This window comes from Schistocerca cancellata, chromosome 6, assembly GCF_023864275.1.
Source record: "Schistocerca cancellata isolate TAMUIC-IGC-003103 chromosome 6, iqSchCanc2.1, whole genome shotgun sequence".
In the NCBI taxonomy this organism is placed as follows: domain Eukaryota; kingdom Metazoa; phylum Arthropoda; class Insecta; order Orthoptera; family Acrididae; genus Schistocerca; species Schistocerca cancellata.
Window position 1 is genome coordinate 168,336,832 of NC_064631.1, and position 20,323 is coordinate 168,357,154.

Consider the following 20,323-nt stretch of genomic DNA (forward strand, 5'->3'; position numbering starts at 1 on the left):
TGTAGGGGTAGTTTTATTAAAGGATCAGATTTGAAAGTTAATTAACGTTCACCACTGTCAGTAATTATTAGGTCAAATCTGCTTGTGGCACATACAGTTGTTAATGGAATAAAAGAACTTCGATTACAGGCTACAGGAAAGCAACTAAACTTTAGTAAAATCCTGATGCTTTCGCTAAATGTTTTGTATTGGACCACAGTTACTTAATTTCAGTTACCCTTAGCAAAACGTGATTACTAAATAACACACAGATTTCCATAAATACGTTTAAAATAAGAAAACCATAATATTGCTGTATCGTACTCATTTACCCTCCACTTAGCTATCACTCTGGCAGAAATGGAACATTGACAGGTGGACTATGACAAGAGTGCTAAACTGCACGTCATTACCAGGTGGCCGGCCGGTGTGGCCGAGCGGTTCTAGGCGCTTCAGTCTGGAACCGCGCGTCCGCTATGGCCGCAAGTTCGAATCCTGCTTCGGGCACGGATGTGTGTGATGTCCTTAGGTTAGTTATGTTTAAGTAGTTCTTAGTTATAGGGGACTGATGACCTCAGATGTTAAGTCCCACAGTGCTCAGAGCTATTTGAACGATTACCAGGCGATTTCCGATGTACCGGTGGTACAGGCTTTCCACGATGTCCCTGCTTCGCCTTGGAATAGCCTCTGTGAATAGTGGCCATCGAGTATTGTTGCAGCTGCCAGGTTAGACCGGCACAGGCACCTACCAGATGGCAGGCCTAACACATGAACACAAAGTTTTGTGCGACATATCGGCAAACAAGTAGTGTCTTCATCTGGCACAACAGCTGAGCCTCTTACGAAGCCTCCCATCAAACTACAGTATATATTCTGATCGTGACAGTAAAGGGTTCCACACCAGGTCAGTTCTCCCCAAGCGTTGTGCACATTTTGTTAAGTTTGCCAAATCTGGGCATCTAAGTACACGTTATTCGCCTGTATAGGTACTCCATTTCACTCACCTCATTATCCGGTAAAATATCTTGTAACTGATCTTTCGTAACGTTCTTCTTTACCACGCTAAAGGACACCTGACTCGCGAAGCAAGTTCCTTTCTAAAAATGTCACATGATTACCTTCAGATAAGTTTAGTTTCTCAGATATCAGAAAGTTCGACTGAATTGTTCATTTATCAGCTCTCCTCAAGTAATGCCTTTATAGCGCAAATCTCTCCATATCTGTCGCAAGCCTGCAACACGGCTCGTGTAAGCTGTGTCTCGTCACGTCAGACAATAGGGTTTCGAAGACCTGCCGTGGCGACACTTCTCTCACGGTCAGGTCCCAGGCTCCAGGCAGCTGGAGGCTTCTCCTCGCACTCTCATTGGTCTGAACAATTGTCATTTTCTACGTAAACGATCGTGTTGCATAATCAGTGGCATAAATGGATGGATTGTGACAGCTGGGTTGCGTGCCCTGCGTACCGTTTGGTGGGGGCAAATTTTTTTGGCGCTAGGAAATGTATGAGTGTGAGTAGAGAGAAAAATGAGTGATGGTTAAATAGAAAGAGGAAGAAAAAGAAGAAGACAAAAAACGGACATGTACGAGTAGAACAAGCGCTTTGAGGGTTCCGTAAAAACTTAATTAAGAATTGAGATAGTAATAACTGTTTCGTGTGGCTCAATGGCTAGGTACAAGTCCTTCTATTGGACGCTACTTTGGAGACTTAAGTTTCCCTAACTTACCGCAATTAGCCAACCAGAGAACGGGAACTTATAATCCAACGTGGAATCCGAACCACGTGATGTTTCTGGCGACACCTCATCGTTGAGACGTGAACTATAGGTTCAGACGAAAACTGAAAAGCCCGTTGTCCAACCGAGATTCGATCCCGCAACCTCTCAGTTTTCAGGCATTAATTTAACCGCTAGACCATCAGGCCTGCTATAAATAGGAGTAGTTCCTCTCTAAGTTTTCAACAGTGAGTTTGTGAATATCAAAACGAGTGACCTTAATTGGCATATCTTTCGAGTGCATTGATTTGGATACTCAAATTATTTACACCGCAAAGGTAGCACAGTCCTTAATATTGGACATAAATTTGAACCTAATAATTTCAGCCGTTCTCGAAACAACGGTGCCTTACCAGTTGGACAGATAGACAGACAGAACGACGGATAACATAGAGATCCTAAAAGGGTTCCATTTTCACCGAATATGGTGCGGAACCAGATATATGGGAAGGGGCCGCATGTGTATGAAAGAGAACCATGGCAGTAACGAGATTGATCTGTACTTAGTAACATTTCCGTAAGACCTGCCTACTTGAAAAATGCCGAGACATGCGGGAATATTTCACTTCGATTACATCAGGCAGAAAAAGAAAGGCTCTGAGCACTATGGGACTTAACATCTGAGGTCATCAGTCTCCTAGAACTTAGAACTACTTAAACGTAACTAACCTAAGGATATCACATACATCCATGCCCGAGGCAGGATTCGAAGATATCCAGGGCAGAATAGACTCTGACATAAATTACTAATGATAAAGAGTATGATGAAACATAACAGACTACTCAGGAAGTACAGTATCAGTATCAGTGCACAAGTACGAAAGAATGAAGAAGTACTCTAGGGATATAGCTAGTGCGACAATGAATATCTCTAAAAAGGGCAATGGCAGAAATTGAAGGGGAAAACGTAGCTACCAGGAATATAAATGCGAAGAAATTATGATCAATAGAAGATCAGCTGATCGACGAAAGAATGAAGTATGAAAATGTTCTGGGAAATTCAGGAATACAGAAATACAAGACACGTAGAAATTAAATTAACAGGAAGTGCATGAGAGCTAAGGCGAAATGGCTGCATGAAAAATGTGAAGAAATCAAAACCGTAATGATTGTAGGAAGGTCTGACTCATCATAGAGAAAAGTCAAAACAACCTTCGGTGAAATTGAAATCAAGGGTGTTAGAATTAAGAGCTCAATGTAATTTTCAATGTTAAAAGCAGATGAGAGAGTCTATAGGTGGAAAGAGTGTACTGAGGACCTCAATAAGAGGGAGGAGTCAACTGACAATGTGACGGAAGATGGAACAGGAGTCGATAGGGAAGAAATAGGAGATCCAGTATTAGAATGAATCATTTATAAGGGCTCTGGAAGACTTAACTTCCAATAATACAGAAGAGATTGATATTATTCCGTCATACTCTCTAATATCATTGGCGAAGTGGCAAGAAAACGATTTGTCATGTTGGTGTGTAGTATGTACGAGATTAGCGATATACGCTCAGACTTTCAGAGAAACATCATCCACACAATTTGCAAGACTACAAGAGCAGAAAAATGCAATATTTATCGTGTAGTCACCTTAACAGCTCATACACCGAGGTTCTTGACGAGAGTAGTACGCAGAAGGATGGAAACGAAAATGAGGATCTGTTAGATGATGATTAGTGTGGCTTTAGGAAAGGTATAGGCACCAGGGAGGCAGTTCTAACTGATAATGAAAGCAAGGCTGGAAAAAAAAAATCAAAACACGTTCATTAGATCTGTCGACCCGGAAAAGACGTTTCACAATTTCAGGTGGTGCAAGATCTTCGACATCCTTAGAAGAAGAGGGGTAAGCTACAGGGAAAGAGGGGTGGTATACAAAATGTACGAGAACCAACAGGGAACAATTTTAGTGGAAAACAAAGAAAACGTGCAAGATTTAAAAGTAGTGTGCTGTGCAATATGTCTAAAAACCAATGACGGAAATAAATGAATGGTTCAAGAGTGATTTAAATTCAAGGTGTAAAGATATCAGTGTTAAGATTCGCTGATGACGTTGCTGTCCTCACTGAAAGTGAAATAGAATTACAGGATCTGTTGAATGGAATGAACAGTGTAATGAGTACAGAAAAAGGACAGAGAGTAAAGCGAAAAAAGACGAAAGTAATGAGAATTAGCAGGAATGAAAACATCGAGAAACGTAACATCTGAATCGATGTCCGAATTTTGCTAACAACATTTTCCCTTTATATACTATACATATATTTAAGTACCCTCAATATTAAAATTTGTAGAATAAATCTGTTTTTAGATATTACATACATATTTATGTGCTATATATATTGAAATTAAGTAGTCTATTTTTATCTCAATGTTTATTAGAGTATTGTGAAAAAATATGATTAAATCGAACACTTTGGGTAAGGCTTCACCGTCTCTGTTATTGACATTAAATGAAACAACAACTTTACTGTTACCAGTAGTAAAGCTGTTTCATTTAATGGTAAAATCGGTCCAGATCTTTTGTAGTATATGTCCGTCTAAATGTTTAATATAGTATCATATACAAATTTGAAGTAAATCGGTCAAGAACTTTTCAAGTTTTTTGGTAATTGCATTAAACTATGACTTGTTCTTGCGCAGTAGTGCATATTTGATAGATATAAATTTTTACACTACGTACTAAAAAGTATGAAACCTAAGTCTGTCTCAACGTTTATTGGAGTAATGTGTCAAAAGTTGAAGTAAACTGGTCAAATGAAAATTTCGAGGTTTTTGCTGTTGTGTAATATACTAATTTATATGTTAAATACATCAAAAAATTATGCCTTTCTTGAGTACAAATGTTTGTTGGAGTATCGTGTAATAATAAAAAGTAATTCAGAAGAATTTTTACCGAGAATGTTTCTCCTTATGTAGTGTATATTTACTGAATATACCATATATATTAAAGAATATGTAGCATACTTCTGTACATTTATTAGATTATCGTGTACAAATTTGTAATAAAGAAGAACTTTCCGAGAATTCTGTTGTGAATCTTTCTCATTCATATAATGTATACATACTCACATGCCACGGATACATTAAAACATTTGTAACGTATCTGTGTCTGAGCTTTTATAGAGAACTGTGTAAAAATTTGAAATAAGTTGGACGAAATTTTTCTAGATTGCTTTCATTAAATATATATAGACCACAATTCCGTAATTTAACAACACATTACACCAAGAAATGAGGGTAAACTCCTCGACACGCTTAAACAAACAATAATCTAAAAGTAATAGTGACTGTTCTGTGTTTCAATTCTCCTCAGATTTTGAGGGATCTGTGCTTTGATCAGTAAAAAACGAAACCCTTATAGAATCATTGTCCGTCTGTCTGTCCATCTGTTCAAAACCTTATTTCTCTGAAGTTGTTAGACGTATCAAATTTACGTCACATTTGAAGGTCTACGCTCCCTTGGCGGTATAGTACACATTAGCTTCTAAATTAGTGCACTCAAGAGATTGAGAAATTTATGTCACTTATTTTGATACTTGTAAACTCAGTCATCAAAATGTACAGGGTATATTTCCCATTGAACTAGATCATGGAATTTGGCAAGAAGTAAGGTTTCATCCTACAGCCAATCCGAAAACAGTTTGTGATTATATCACACAAAAATGGTCATTTTTTATCCTACCTAAAACTTCAAATCAAAACATTCTCGAAAGTCTTTGAATCGCCGGAACTGGTGTCTTACCAGCATCAGTGATGTTAACAGACAAATCGTCATGATCCTTGATTTGATGAACTGTCAACATACATAATTAAGTTTGCACGGAACTCCCAGTGAGTAAATCCTATCCACAACTGGCCCATTTATTTTCACAGACTTTATTTACTACAGACTTCATTTTGTAAAATCATTCCTTTGCGACTTAATACATGTGTTTCACAGTAGTGTCTAAAAATTTACCAGGCTCAAATTTCCCTCCTTAAGTGTGGTATTTAATTTACAAAAGATTTTAGTTCAGAACTGCCAAGGTACGCTGATGAAATAATCGTTTATTAACTCCTAGTTGATATCATCTAATCTTCAGGTATATGACTTCCTTTCAAATACGTACTTAGCTGTGAGGCACCTCCAAAAATATATATTTATGTATTTTGTTTGCTTCAATTGATCTGAGATGCATGGCTGTTCCATGGAAAGCCTAGTTGAATGTTGTCCGCCAGCTGTTTGGGAATGAGCAAGAGCTGAATCACATAGTTTAGTCTGCTTGTAGTTAGGATATTTACAATTGTTATCGTTTTAGTAGTGACAGTTATCTGACAGAATGTATTTGCAAAACTTCTCTTATATCGTTTACTTTCTTCTTCTTTATAAGTTACTAGTCTTTACATTTTCAATAATAGCGTTATGGTGTAACGCGAGTGAGTTACGTAAAATATCAACTTTGCAACGGTCCATGTTGCAGAGTTTTATTTTACATAGTCTCCCATACCTAGCAGAATCACCGGGTTTATATTCATCGTCGCCCGTTGTCGTGGGAGAACATCTAGAAATATGCAGTGCCCGTATGAGGTCTTCAGGAGACAAGATATTTTCAAAAATACCGCCTGCGAATGTCATTCCTGTCATCCTGGTAAGGGCTTGGACAAAGTCATCAAAGATATGTTACTCGAGAGGATGTGTTTCCAGAGAACTTTGTACGCCGCGGCACCGCAGCCAAGTCTCTGTTGAATTTCCCTGTCCCTCCCGCGGATAACGAAACGACCGCCCGGTCCTCCTCTCGCTTGTTACCCTAACAGCCCCCTTCTGCCTCCTTCCGGCCCTTTGTCCTGCTTTCTGTAGAGTTTTCTTCTGCCGTCAGCTGAGCCGTAATTTCCGAACTGCGTAGGCAGTTTTCAATAAAGGCAAGTTTGTAGCTGCTTTATTACTATTAATTACGCCCGTACTCCATACTTCGTTTGTGCGTGTCCTTTCACGTTGACGTAGATGAAATGGATCCGCATCTCACGGGAGATCCAAGTTTCCAGCCCATTCAGTTGGTAGTTTCATGGTGGTTAGTTTCAGACATACATACATTTACGTCATAGTTTAAATGTGTGTGTAATTATTCAGTAACAAACTATTTAGACAACGAAGAATTCGAGTGGATTCGTGAAAATACAGACGTAACGTACAGAGTTATTTTGATCACGACATCTTGAAGGCTTAAATAGATTCTAAAAATATGTACGAAGATAGTAACTGTTCTCGAAAGAACAGATAATATTGATGACCGTACAGCTTCTCTAGAATAAATGATAATTAATTGAAATCCTCAGCTGCTGACAGGTATTGTTGATATAACTCGATGGGAACTGCTGTAATGTGTGCCCCGACCGGGACTCGAACCCGGGATCTCCTGCTTACATGGCAGACGCTCTATCCGTCTGAGCCATTCATCTGTGTTCTCGGTGGCTCAGATGGATAGACCGTCTGCCATGTAAGCAGGAGATCCAGGGTTCGAGGACACAGATGAATAGCGCTGTTCGTCTGTGTCCTCGGTGGTTCAGTTGAATAGAACGTCTGCCATGTAAGCAGGAGATCCCGGGTTCGAGTCCCGGTCAGGGCACACATTTTCAGCTGTTCCCATCGAGGTATATCAACAACACCTGTCGGCAGCTGAGGGTTTCAGTTAATTATCATTTACTCTAGAGAAGCTGTACGGTCATCAATATTACCTGTTCTTTCGAGAACAGTTACTATCTTCGTATATATATAGTTAAAGGCTACCCAACCATTGACCTTCGTCTGTGCGAATGCGCACATGTTGCCCGAACACTTACGGGAATCGTCATCTTAGTGTGCGCGAGTAATGAGTGAATGGGCAAATATCTATTAGGTACATTACGTATGTAGATTGTGGACAGTTGGGAATGTGGGTCTCACGGGAAGCGACGTCGGTGGCTCAGATGGATAGAGCGTCTGCCATCTAAGCAGGAGATTCCGGGTTCGAGTCCCTGGCGGGGTACACATTTTCAGCTGTCCCCATCAAGGTATATCAACAACATCTGTCGGCAGCTGAGGATTTCAATTAATTATGATACATTCTAAAAACAGCAACCGAGGCTCCATGCAAGACAAAGGAATTATCCGAACTGGGCGGATATCGGTAGATATGATGTGCAAGTACAGACAAACAAATGACTACAATTACAGAGAAATTTGTTCAAGAGACAGAGCTTCACAAACTGAGCAAATTTTTTCTTAGATGTCCCCTAGAGGCATAGCAAATTCTGTCCAACTGGTGCGTTAGACCGTCAAAATGACGAGCTGGCTGGAGGGCCCGGCAAATAATTCTCAATACGCTCCCAATTTGGGAGGGATCCAGCGACCTTACAGGCCAAGGTAGGGTTTTGCAAGCACCAAGACAAGCAGCTGAAACAATTTCCGTATACGGCTGGGCATTATCTTGCTGAAATGTAAACCCAGAATGGCTTGCCATGTAGGGCAACTAAGCGGTGCGTACCGCATTTCTGCTGAGGTGACGCGGATGACAATCAAAGGGTTCCTGATATGAAAAAAAAGGCACCCCAGCTGTGACTTCTGGTTGTTGGGCTATATGGTGGCTGACAATCAGGTTAGTGAGCCACTGCTGTCTCTGGTGTCTCCAGACACGTCTTAGCTGGTATCGGGGCTCTTTTCGAAGAGTTAAGACAGTTCTACATAGGACAATGGGAGTACAGGCGAAAGAAGTGCTTAGAGGCACCATGAGAACGGTGGAATACCAACTAGACAATCGCCTGCTATACGGCCCGACAGCCATGTGTCATAGCCGCGGGTGCTGTTTCTTTTCATAGCAGGACCCCTGTAGTTGCCATCCGCATTACTCTTACAGCATAACAATACGTCTACAGTTTCCGTCTCATTGCCCTTCATGGCAAACCATCGAGGCCTTACACTTCAGCAACATAATGCCTACCCGCCCGCGAGTGTTTCTGCAGGTAGTCTTCAAGCTTGCCAAACCATACCTTGGCCAGCAAGGCCGTCGGATCTTTCGCATATTCATAACGTTCGAAGCATTGTGGGTAAGGCCCTCCAACCAGTTCGTGATTTTGACAATCTGACTCGCGAATTGAACAGAATTTGTCACGATATCCTTCAGGAAGACATCCAACAACTTTAACAGTCACTGTTAAGCCGCATAACTACTCGCACAAGAAAGAGAGGTGAACTAACGAGTTATTCACCTGCTCAATTTGTGAAGCACTTTCTCTTAAATAAATCATAAATTTTTCTGAAATTGTAATCATATGTTTGTGCGTACATATAGCTCACATCCGTCGATTTCCAACCCATTCGGATAGTTCCTTCGTGGTGCGTCCATTTTGTTTTCTTAGTGTCCGTAAATAATCTTATCGGCACCGTGGCCTAACATTAACTCTGCACAATATTATGATCACTTGAGTTACATTCTATGAATCGTATCGGAGTACTGACTGACATTTTTTCCTTTGAGTACAGAAAGTCGAAATCACACATAATCTGCCTTCAGTAGAGAATCTTAGCCCACAACTAAACATTCTGGAGATCCTCTTCTAACTAACGATGCAGGAGCTAACCACCTTCAGTAAAGTTACACGATAAACAGGTACTGCGAAAGGGAACGGAAAAGTTTTTTGCCCTTCTCCACGCCAACCAATAGTTATATAGGTACTGTCACTTTCCTGGGTCATCACTAATTTGACACCGAATTATTTTGGCCCGGCACGACATCACATTCAGTACCAACCACTTCATCTCAGAGTAGCACTTAATTTCAACGTCATACACTATTTGGAGAATTTATTACAATCTCTACCTTCCCCAACAATCCTACCCGTTGCAGCTACCGCTATTACAGTGGAAGTTATCCTCTGATATCTTAAAACTTGTCCTACCACCCAGTCCAATTTTCTTGTCAACGTTTTCCACATGGTTCATTACTCGACGTTTCTTTGCAGAACCGCCTCATTTCTTATCACTCTACAGAATTTGCCACATCCTTCTGTAGCACCACATCTCATACGCTTGGAATGTATTCTTCTCCGGTTCCATCACAGTCCATGATAAAAAGCCATATAAATTCAGATGTACAATCTCAGAAATTTCTTCCTCAAATTATGATACCTGTTTGTTTTGTAGACTTCTTTTATGCAGGAAAGCGTATCTGCCTGCTCTAGTTTGGTGCTTATGACCTCCTTGCTTCGTCTTTCATACGTCACTTCAAATAACTTACGGGTTTGTTGACGGGTGACGTCGTCGACCACCGCTGATGGTTATAGTGAGAGGCAGATCAAACGTGCGTTACGTTATCAGCCTTCCGTGCAACGGGTGAGTGGCGATAGCAACGAAGTGGCACCTATGTCTACGGCCTTTTTGCCTTATTCAGGAAGCATTTCCAACAGGATTGGCCGTATTTTGCGGAAATATGGTGTGAAATGTGTTTTTCGACCATCTTCTAAGATTAAGGCCCTGTTGGCTTCCGTAAAAGATTATCTTGGTTCGCGTAGGGCTGGTGTCTACCGTATTCCTTGCAGTTGTGGCATGTCATATATTGGTCAGACAATCAGGACTGTGGAAGACCGGTGTATTGAACAAAAGCGTCACACACGCTTACAAAAGCCGAGCAAATCCGCTATTGCAGAACATTGCCTTGACACCGGTCATCCTATGGAATACAACAACACGGAGATTCTGCACTTGCATGTCCAGCTATTGCGATAGTGTTATTAAGGAAGCTGTTGAAATCAAACTATCAAGCAACCTTATAAACAGAGATTGTGGATTTTGTTTAAATGTTGCTTGGAATCCGGTCTGTCTCTCATCAAAAAACAGAGGGACAGAATTAGTGCTACCTCAACTTTTGACTAATAGTCACTATCGATATTTCTGATGTTGGTTATCTTTGTTTGTGTTGACACTTGTTCTGTGTGTGGCATCTTCCTTGTTTCTCCTCTGTGAACCGAGGTATTACATTTCCTTGCACTGTTCTTCCTCCTTGCATTTGTGCCTTGAGAATGGTAGGATGTACACCTATCGAAATATCGGCGGTGGTCGACGACGTCACCCGGCAGCAAACCCGTAAGCTACTTGAACATTCAATTCACCGGGAAAAGTTAAGGTCTCACATCTGTCACTTCGTTTAGTTCCTTGTCGACTATTTTGATATCAAGTCACTAACCTCATTCCTGCCGCTCCTCATTACTGACCTCTTCCTTCAGTTACTCCCAGTATGTTCTGGGCTCAGTGCGCTGTTCATTCCAATCAACATGTCCTGTAATTCTTCCTCGCTTTTACTGAGGAAAGAAATATGAGTGAATCCTATTGTTGATATCCTTCCATCATGAATACGAAACCTAGTGAGTGTATCTTTCATTTTCATCACTGTTTCTTCGATGTATGGATTTAACAGCACACATGAGGCTGCATGTCTGCCTTACATTCTTTTTAATTCGATTCTTGGTCTTTCATTCATTCTGTTCCTTCATGTTTCGTATAAATATTCTCTAGTACCCATTTTTCCCTATACAATCACATCAGTTTTTATTTAGGCATCCCTGCCTGTTCCAATTTCAAGTAGAGTGCAGCTTATCGTTCTATCTGTTCTAAGGACATGGAACATTTCTTTTCCTTCATGTGTATGTGTACGCGGCTGGGAAAAAATTAGTACACCCTTTTAGAAGTTTCCAATTCACTCAAGATTTATTTTTGCAACAGCGCATATGGGGTACATGAAAAAATGTTGAATTGTATGTGAAATCTTATGGTACTCAACTGCTAAGGTCATCAGTCCCTAAGCTTACGCACTACTTAACCTACAGTATCCTAAGGACAAATACACACACCCATGCCCGAGGAAGGACTTGAAACTCCGCCGGGACCAGCCGCACAGTCCATGACTGCAGCGCCCTAGACCGCTTGGCTAATCCCGCGCGGCAGTACATGAAATGATTGCATTTACAGATCAATAGCACAGGTGGTTATGAGATGTAGCCCCAGAGCCAGCAATGCAGACGCTCTCTCTGGCATCGAGTTGATCGTACAGATGGTGAAGACAGGCCTGGAATAAGTTACGCCACGCCTCCTCGGCCTATTCACGCAGTCATGTAAAAGTTGTTCGTTGACTATTCGTACGAGTCACTTCTCGTCCCGTCAGATCCCACAAGTGCTCGATTGGAGACAAAGCTGGAGATCATGCTGGCCAGGGAAGTTGTTGCACCTCTTGCATAGCAAGTCGAGTTTTATAGGTAGTGTGTGGGCGAGCATTATCGTTGGAAGAACACATCACCATCCTGTTGCAAGAATCGAAACAGAACACTTCTAACTAGCAGAGCAGTCGTTAGCGTCCCCTTCTGAAACACGAAAGGTGAACGAGTGTTGTAGCTTATCGCACCCCATACTATAACGCCAGTAGTGGAACCAGTGTGTCGTGGAAGAGTGTGCTCACTAGGTCTACATAGTACGCACAAACGACCATTACCTGCCTGCAGGCAGAATCTGCTTTCATCGTAGAACTTAGGTTCCATACTTTTTAGTACGCAGTAAAAAAAATTATATCTATCAAAGATGTACTACTGCGCAAGAACAAGTCATAGTTTAACGCTATTACCAAAAATCTTGAAAGGTTCTTGACCGACTTACTTCAAATTTGAATATGATACTATATTAAACGTTTAGACAGACATATACTACAAAAGATCTGGAACGATTTTATCATTAAATGAAACAGCTTTACTACTGGTAACAGTAAAGTTGTTGTTTCATTTAATGTCAATAACAGAGACGATGAAGCCTTACCCAAAGTGTTCGATTTAATCATATTTTTTCACAATACTCTAATAAACATTGAGATAAAAATAGACTACTTAATTTCAATATATATAGCACATAAATATGTATGTAATATCTAAAAACAGACTTATTCTACAAATTTTAATATTGAGGGTACTTAAATATATGTATAGTATATAAAGGGAAAATGTTGTTAGCAAAATTCGGACATCGATTCAGATGTTACGTTTCTCGCTGTTGTCATTCCTGCTACTTCTCATTACTTTCGTCTTTCTTCGCTTTACTCTCTGTCCATTTTCTGTACTCATTACACTGTTCATTACATTCAACAGATCCTGTAAATCAATTTCACTTTCAGTGAGGACAGCAACGTCATCAGCGAATCTTAACACTGATATCTTTACACCTCGAATTTAAATCACTCTTCAACCATTCATTTATTTCCGTCATTAGTTTTTAGACATATTGCACAGCACACTACTTTTAAATCTTGCACGTTGTTCTTCGTTTTCCACTCTTATTGCTCCCTGTTGGTTCTCGTACATTATGTATACCACCGCTCTTTCCCTGTAGCTTACCCCTCTTCTTCTAAGGATGTCGAAGATCTTGCACCACCTGAAATTGTGAAACGTTGCTTTCATCGTAGAAGGTCACGCACGACGCGTTACTCCAGGCTATGATCTGATGGTACGAGGCGAGCCGTTCGTGCACGTCGATGATGTGGCGTCATGGAAGACAGGCTACAGGTATGCGTGCCCATAACCCCACCGCTACTAATCGATTCGAAACAGTTTGCTTTGGCACGTCTGCGCTCACCAACAGCTGTCGTAGCTGTGCGATCTGCCACTGCTGCCCTTGCGATACGACGATCCTGTCGGACGTCTGTTCTGCGTGAATGTCCAGAACTTCGTCTACAAGTGTGGGAATGTTCACTTGATCACTGATACCAGCATCACTGTACAACTGACGAAGCACGTACAACGTACGTGGCTGTTCTCCGAAAGGACCATCCCGCCACTCGGAAGACCACAATTTGACCTCTTACAAAGTCGATCACTAGGCTCTAGGAAGAACTCCGTGCCGTAGTTTCTTGCTGGCTTCACACGTTTGCACCGTACTGAGCCTTCTTGCTGTGAGCATTCCCTATTAAGGGGGAGACATAGATGGTTCTCTGAGCTATGACACTATGTTGTCGGATGTCGCTGAAATCATTATTAGTACGTCTAATACCCCCGGTGACACAAGACATCGGATAAAAATAGATGTCGTCTTTCCCGGTGTGCTAATTTTTTTTCCGGATATGTATATTAATTTCGGCAATCGTTCACTTTATATCCTTTGAATGTTTTCATACCATTTCTTTCTCTATTGTCCGCATCTCGTGGTCATGCGGTAGCTTTCTCGCTTCCCACGCCCGGGTTCCCCGGTTCGATTCCCGGCGGGGTGAGGGATTTTCTCTGCCTCGTGATGACTGGGTGTTGTGTGCTGTCCTTAGGTTAGTTAGGTTTAAGTAGTTCTAAGTTCTAGGGGACTGATGACCATAGATGTTAAGTCCCACAGTGCTCAGAGCCACTTGAACCATTTTTTGAACCTTTCTCTATTTCTCTACTTTTGAAGTATCTTTGTGATACTCAGATCATTTCAATATCACCAGAGTATGCGTTTTTATTCATCTTGCTGTCTTACTAATCTCATCTCTGCTTCGATCTTCCTCCAGTGACTGGCGCTTAAAGCTCAAGCACTCTCTAATCCATATATTATAACTGGTTCTGCCACCACATTATGAAATTTTAGCATTCCTTGTTAGCCAATTTTTCGGGGAAATTATAGCACCTGGTCAGGTATCGATCTGTGGCCGCAAGGACCCAAAACAGAACGGGTATACTTACAGGCGTACTCCACTTCGCGGCGTTGTTTCGAACGAGAAACATCATGTAATAAAGCACAGTGAAGTGGGAGCATTTTAAGATACCAATGACCACAATATCATCACCTGTATGACTAACATCCTGTATACAACTTTATTATGATGTTTTCAGTGATGCACTTCTGCCATGGCATTACAGCGTTGTTACTGTATACATCAAGGAAGTGGGTGATAGAGGACACTCTTGTCGCAACCCTTCAGAGAAGGTTCACAAAAACTTTCTCGATGTAGTTGTAGTACATACAACGTTCTTCGGAAAACGGCAGAGACTGATTATTTTGTTGACGGATACGCGATATCAGAGCAATAACTACTGTAGCAGTTTTAACTAGCAACAGATGTGCATTCGACCAGTCAGTTGTGAGCAGGCGACTTATGTAGTGGACGTGCGACCGTAGTGCGTAAACGTTACTGTGTCAAATCGCAAGATGGCAACATATTTACATATTACTGCTATGTTCTGTACAGTTATAATTTTGTAGAATCGATGCACATACAGCTTTTTGTTCTTTTGTATCAGATGTTACTACTGATTGGTTAAAACCCAAAAACCGGTTTTGCAAATGAAAGATTTCAAGAGTGGCTCATTTTGTACAGAAGATGTCTTTCAATAAATAAGTAAATGTTGTAGAGCACCATTCATTCAAAATTTTTACACTTTTAAATCAAGTGCTCAAACCTTCTCCAGATCGCATGGGCGGTTCGTTTCTGGAGAAACTCATCACAACTTATGAGACTTGGTCTTATCAGAACGAACTTACCACGAAACAACGATGTGCTGAAAACTCTTTGACGACAAAAGCCACATTTAAACCAACGTGGAGCACGAGTTGAACAACATCGCAAAGAAAAAAAGGCTGTAAAAATGTTTTGTGTCCGGTACTCTTGACGTAATACATCTGAAGCAGGAAAACCCTTATCTTATCGTATATTTTACTATTAATGTAGCCTCGAAACTTTTCAGGTTGACGGGGTACATTGAATTACACGTATCGGATGCTGACGACAGCTTACACCTATTTTCCTGAGAATGTCGAACATCTTGCACCATTTTACACTATTGAACACTTTTTCTTTGTCAGAAAATATGATGAAGATGTCTTCATATTTTTTTTCCTTAAGTCTTGTTTCCACAATCAAATGCTTTGTCGCAATTGCCTCTTTGACCCTTTTACCTTTCGTAATGCCAAACCAGTCGTCGTCTAACAAGTCCTCAATTTTCTTCTCCATTCTGACGCATATTATTCTCATCACTGATCTTGATACTCGAATATAGTAATTTACAAAGTTTTCACACTTATCTTTCCTTGTTGTCCTTCAAATTACGTACTATGGAGATATATCTAAACTATGTAGATATATCTAAAGTCTCACAGATCGTACAGATCAATCGGCATAATTGTTTGGTTGCCACTTCCCCTACTGATTTTTGAAATTCCAAAGAAATATCATCTGTCATAAACAATTTACTCACTTTTTTTCCATCTGCCTCCTATTCATTTGATTGCCCGTTTTACTATCAGTCAACGGAGATCTCCTATCCCTCGTAAAGACTTTCCATATACTCTTTCCACCTATCTAGTTTTTCGTCTGCGTTTACGAGAAGAATTAATTTTGCTTTCTTAATATTGCCGCTTTTATTTTTAGCTTCACTTAAGGTTGTTTTGAATTTTCGTATACTGAATCTTTCCTTCGGGACCCTTCGTTTTTCGATTTCTTCACATTCTCCCTGGAGCTGTTTCGCCTGCACTTGCTATTTATAACAATATTCTCAAGGGACGAATATTACTTTACTTGTTTCTTTTCCTGAACATTTTTGTACTTCTTCCTTTTCACCACTAACTAAATACGCAGAACTCGTCTGGGGTTTCGTGCCAGAGTTGGACGTGGGTCAGCACTACCGAGTCCAGAATTGGCTCTGAAGTTGGCGCCGCACCTTCCTCTAGCCTACCAAACATAGTTACTTCATCCGTTGGCAGTGGGAACGCTACAGTATGTTGTCACGAACCTTCTTTGTTAAAACTGAAGACTTACAGAACAGGTGCTTCCGGGCTCTAGGACGTAACCACCACCACCACCAACGTGCCAATAACATCGTAAGTTGCATCTTGTAGTACAAGGCAGAAGAAGAAAGCAAAGAGAAACACAATGACAGTGATAAAGTCAAGTGGACGACGATCCTATGAATGGAGGACAAATCAATACGGTTACCATCCATAAAACACCGGGACTCGGAAAGTCAGCGATGATCACTTCACTGGCTACATGCTACGCTTCCGTACGCATCGAAAAGTGGACACGTTAGACTTACAACACGCAGCTGCTCCTAATGAAAGTGATGCGACGTGGCACGAGACTTTGAACCTACAACACGCAACTGCTCCAAACAGAAGTGACGTAAGAAGCGCCTCACGTTGTGCATGCGCAAAACCTATTCTCGCCTTCACTTCTTGAACAGTTAAATATTTCGGACTACGAAAAATATACATGTCATTGGAGTTTATTTCACACGCGGCAGTTCAAGTTGTCCTTCCTAACCACACACTCGGAATCGCCACACAAGTGCCAAATATTAGTTTCATTCTTCATTTTCTAATCGAACGGAAGTATAAATACTATCGAGTATTTCAGAACATACTTTTAGTATAATCACAATGAAGTCCCAGAATGTTTAACGATGTTGTTGTTGTTGTGGTCTTCAGTCGTGAGACTGGTTTGATGCAGCTCTCCATGCTACTCTATCCTGTGTAAGTTTCTTGATCTCCCAGTACTTACTGCAACCTACATCCTTCTGAATCTGCTTAGTGTATTCATCTCTTGGTCTCCCTCTACGATTTTTTTCCCTCCACGCTGCCCTCCAATACTAAATTTGTAATCCCCTGATGCCTCAGAATATGTCCTACCAACCGCTCCCTTCTTCAAGCCAAGTTGTGCCACAAACACCTCTTCTCCCCAATTCTATTCAATTCCTCCTCATTAGTTATGTGATCTACTCATCTAATCTTCAGCATTCTTCTGTAGCACCACATTTCCAAAGCTTCTATTCTCTTCTTGTCCAAACTATTTATCGTCCATGTTTCACATCCATACATGTTTACACTGCATACAAATTCTTTCAGAAACGACTTCCTGACACTTAAATCTATACTCGATGTTAACTAATTTCTCTTCTTGAGAAACGCTTTCCTTGCCATTGCTAGTCTACATTTTATATCCTCTCTACTTCGACCATCATCAGTTATTTTGCTCCACAAATAGCAAAACTCCTTTACTACTTTAAGTGTCTCATTTCCTAATCTAATTCCCTCAGCATCACCCGACTTAATTCGACTACATTCCATTATCCTCGATTTGCTTTTGTTGATGTTCATCCTGTATCCTCCTTTCAAGACACTGTCCATTCCGTTCAACTGCTCTTCCAAGTCCTTTGCTGTCTCTGACAGAATTACAATGTCATCGGCGAACCTCAACGTTTTTATTTCTTCTCCATGGTTTTTAATGCCTACACCAAATTTTTCCTTTGCTTCCTTTACTGCTTGCTCAATATACAGCTTGAATAACATCTGGGAGAGGCTACAACCTTGTCTCACTCCCTTCCCAACCACTGCTTCCCTTTCGTGCCCCTCGACTCTTATAACTGCCATCTGGTTTCTGTACAAATTGTAAATAGCATTTCGCTCCCTGTATTTTCCCCCTGCACCTCTAGAATTTGAAAGAGAGTATTCCAGTCAACATTGTCAAAAGCTTTCTCTAAGGCTACAAATGATAGAAACGTAGGTTTTCCTTTCCTTAATCTTTCTTCTAAGATAAGTCGTAAGGTCAGTATTGCCTCACGTGTTCCAACATTTCTACGGAATCCAAATGATCTTCCCCGAGGTCGGGCTCTACCAGTTTTTCCATTCGTCTGTAAGGAATTCGCGTTTGTATTTTGCAGCTGTGACTTATTAAACTGATACTTCGATAATTTTTACATCTGTCAACACCTGCTTTCTTTGGGATTGGAATTACTAGATTCTTCTAGAAGTCTGAGGGTATTTCGCCTGTCTCATACATCTTGCTCACCAAATGGTAGAGTTTTGTCAGGACTGGCTCTCCCAAGGCCGTCAGTAGTTCTAATGGAATGTTGTCTACTCCCGGGGCCTTGTTTCGACTCAGGTCTTTCAGTGCTCTGTCAAACTCTTCACGCAGTATCGTATCTCCCATTTCATCTTCATCCACCTCCTCTTCCATTTCTATAATATTGTCCTCAAGTACATCGCCCTTGTATAGACCCTCTATATACTCCTTCCACCTTTCTGCTTTTCCTTCTTCGCTGGGTTTCCATCTGAGCTCTTGATATTCATACAAGTGGCTCTCTTTTCCCCAAAGGTCTCTTTAATTTTCCCGTAGGCAGTATCTATCTTGCCCCTAGTGAGATAAGCCTCTATATCCTTACATTTGTCCTCTAGCCATCCCCGCTTAGTAATTTAGCATTTCCAGTCGATCTCATTTTTGAGACGTTTGTATTCCTTTTTGCCTGTTTCATTTACTGCATTTTTATATTTTCTCCTTTCATCAATTAAATTCAATATTTCTTCTGTTACCCAAGGATTTCTACTAGCCCTCGTCTTTCTACCCACTAGATCCTCTGCTGCCTTCACTACTTCATCCCTCAGAGCTACCCATTCTTCTTCTACTGTATTTCTTTCCCCCATACCTGTCAAATGTTCCCTTATGCTCTCCCTGTAACTCTGTACAACCTCTGGTTTAGTCAGTTTATCCAGGTCCCATCTCCTTAAATTCCCACCTTTTTGCTGTTTCTTTAAAAGGGCAAGGCCTACTTCCTTCTTCATCCTTCCCTAATCCGATGGGACCGATGACCTCGCTGTTTGCTCCCCTTTTCCGAATCAACCAAGCAGCCAAGCAATAGCTCAGGAACGTGAAAAGTTGTCTACTGTCAGAAAAGAATATCTAATGTTCCTTTCTGCTATTACCGTTCCACAAAGTGGTGCGATATGGTGACTAAATATAACATGCTTTCTTAACTGTCTTAAAATACTATAAAAACGTATTTCACTTACTGTTCAACGATACTCTACTCCGTTTTGACGCCGTTAACTCTTCGCTCCGGGAAGAAGGCTCCTTTAGCTCTATGTACCTCGATAGAAGATAGTACAGGATTGGTTTACGATATACTAGCGTCCGTGTTGTTAAAAAAGGTATAAATTCATGTTAGAATAGAGTTAGTGATATGTTTTGTCCATGCCAAAAGGATGCAAGTGTCAATCTTGTAGAGACACCACAACTGCTATTGCTGAGAGATAGATTTCTACACAAGACTTTACGGCCGTGTCACGTCACTTCTATTTGGATCAGATGCGTGTTGCAGGTTTAACGTCTTCACGATGCAACCGATATAACATTTATTTGACCGTATTGAGTTGTTCGTTATTATAAACTCCAGGATGCAGTTTCAGGATAAGGGTGTATTGAATATTTATCACAAACACGTCCCCCTTATAACTAAGTGTCAGTTAATGAGGCATCAACGATATAAGCCTTCAACAAACACTAAGACAGAAGACCGATATCATACGACTACGTGCTGGGTAATGTTGCAGATTAAAGTTCAAGTATGTAGGGTCGTGATTTAGCGCCCGTTGGATGCTTTTATATATATTTTTTTTCATCGGATCGTGAAACAGAAGCGAGTTACGGACATCATGAAAAACCTAAATCTAGATGAACGGAAGCGGGTATGAACCGTCGTTCTCTCGAAACCGAGTCCAGTGTGCTAACCACTCCGTCACCTCGCTCGATGAACTTTTGCTGTAAATTACTTTGCATTCCTTCCAGATTGAGTTATACGTCTACTAT

The 20,323-nt window shown here is 40.9% G+C and overlaps 1 non-coding gene across 1 annotated transcript; it reads left to right on the forward strand.

Moving 5' to 3' along the window:
• The first annotated feature begins 7,264 nt into the window (after positions 1-7,264).
• On the forward strand, positions 7,265-7,339 carry Trnat-ugu (transfer RNA threonine (anticodon UGU)). The gene has a single exon. It is a non-coding gene; the product is annotated as a tRNA-Thr (tRNA).
• The last annotated feature ends 12,984 nt before the right edge of the window (positions 7,340-20,323 follow it).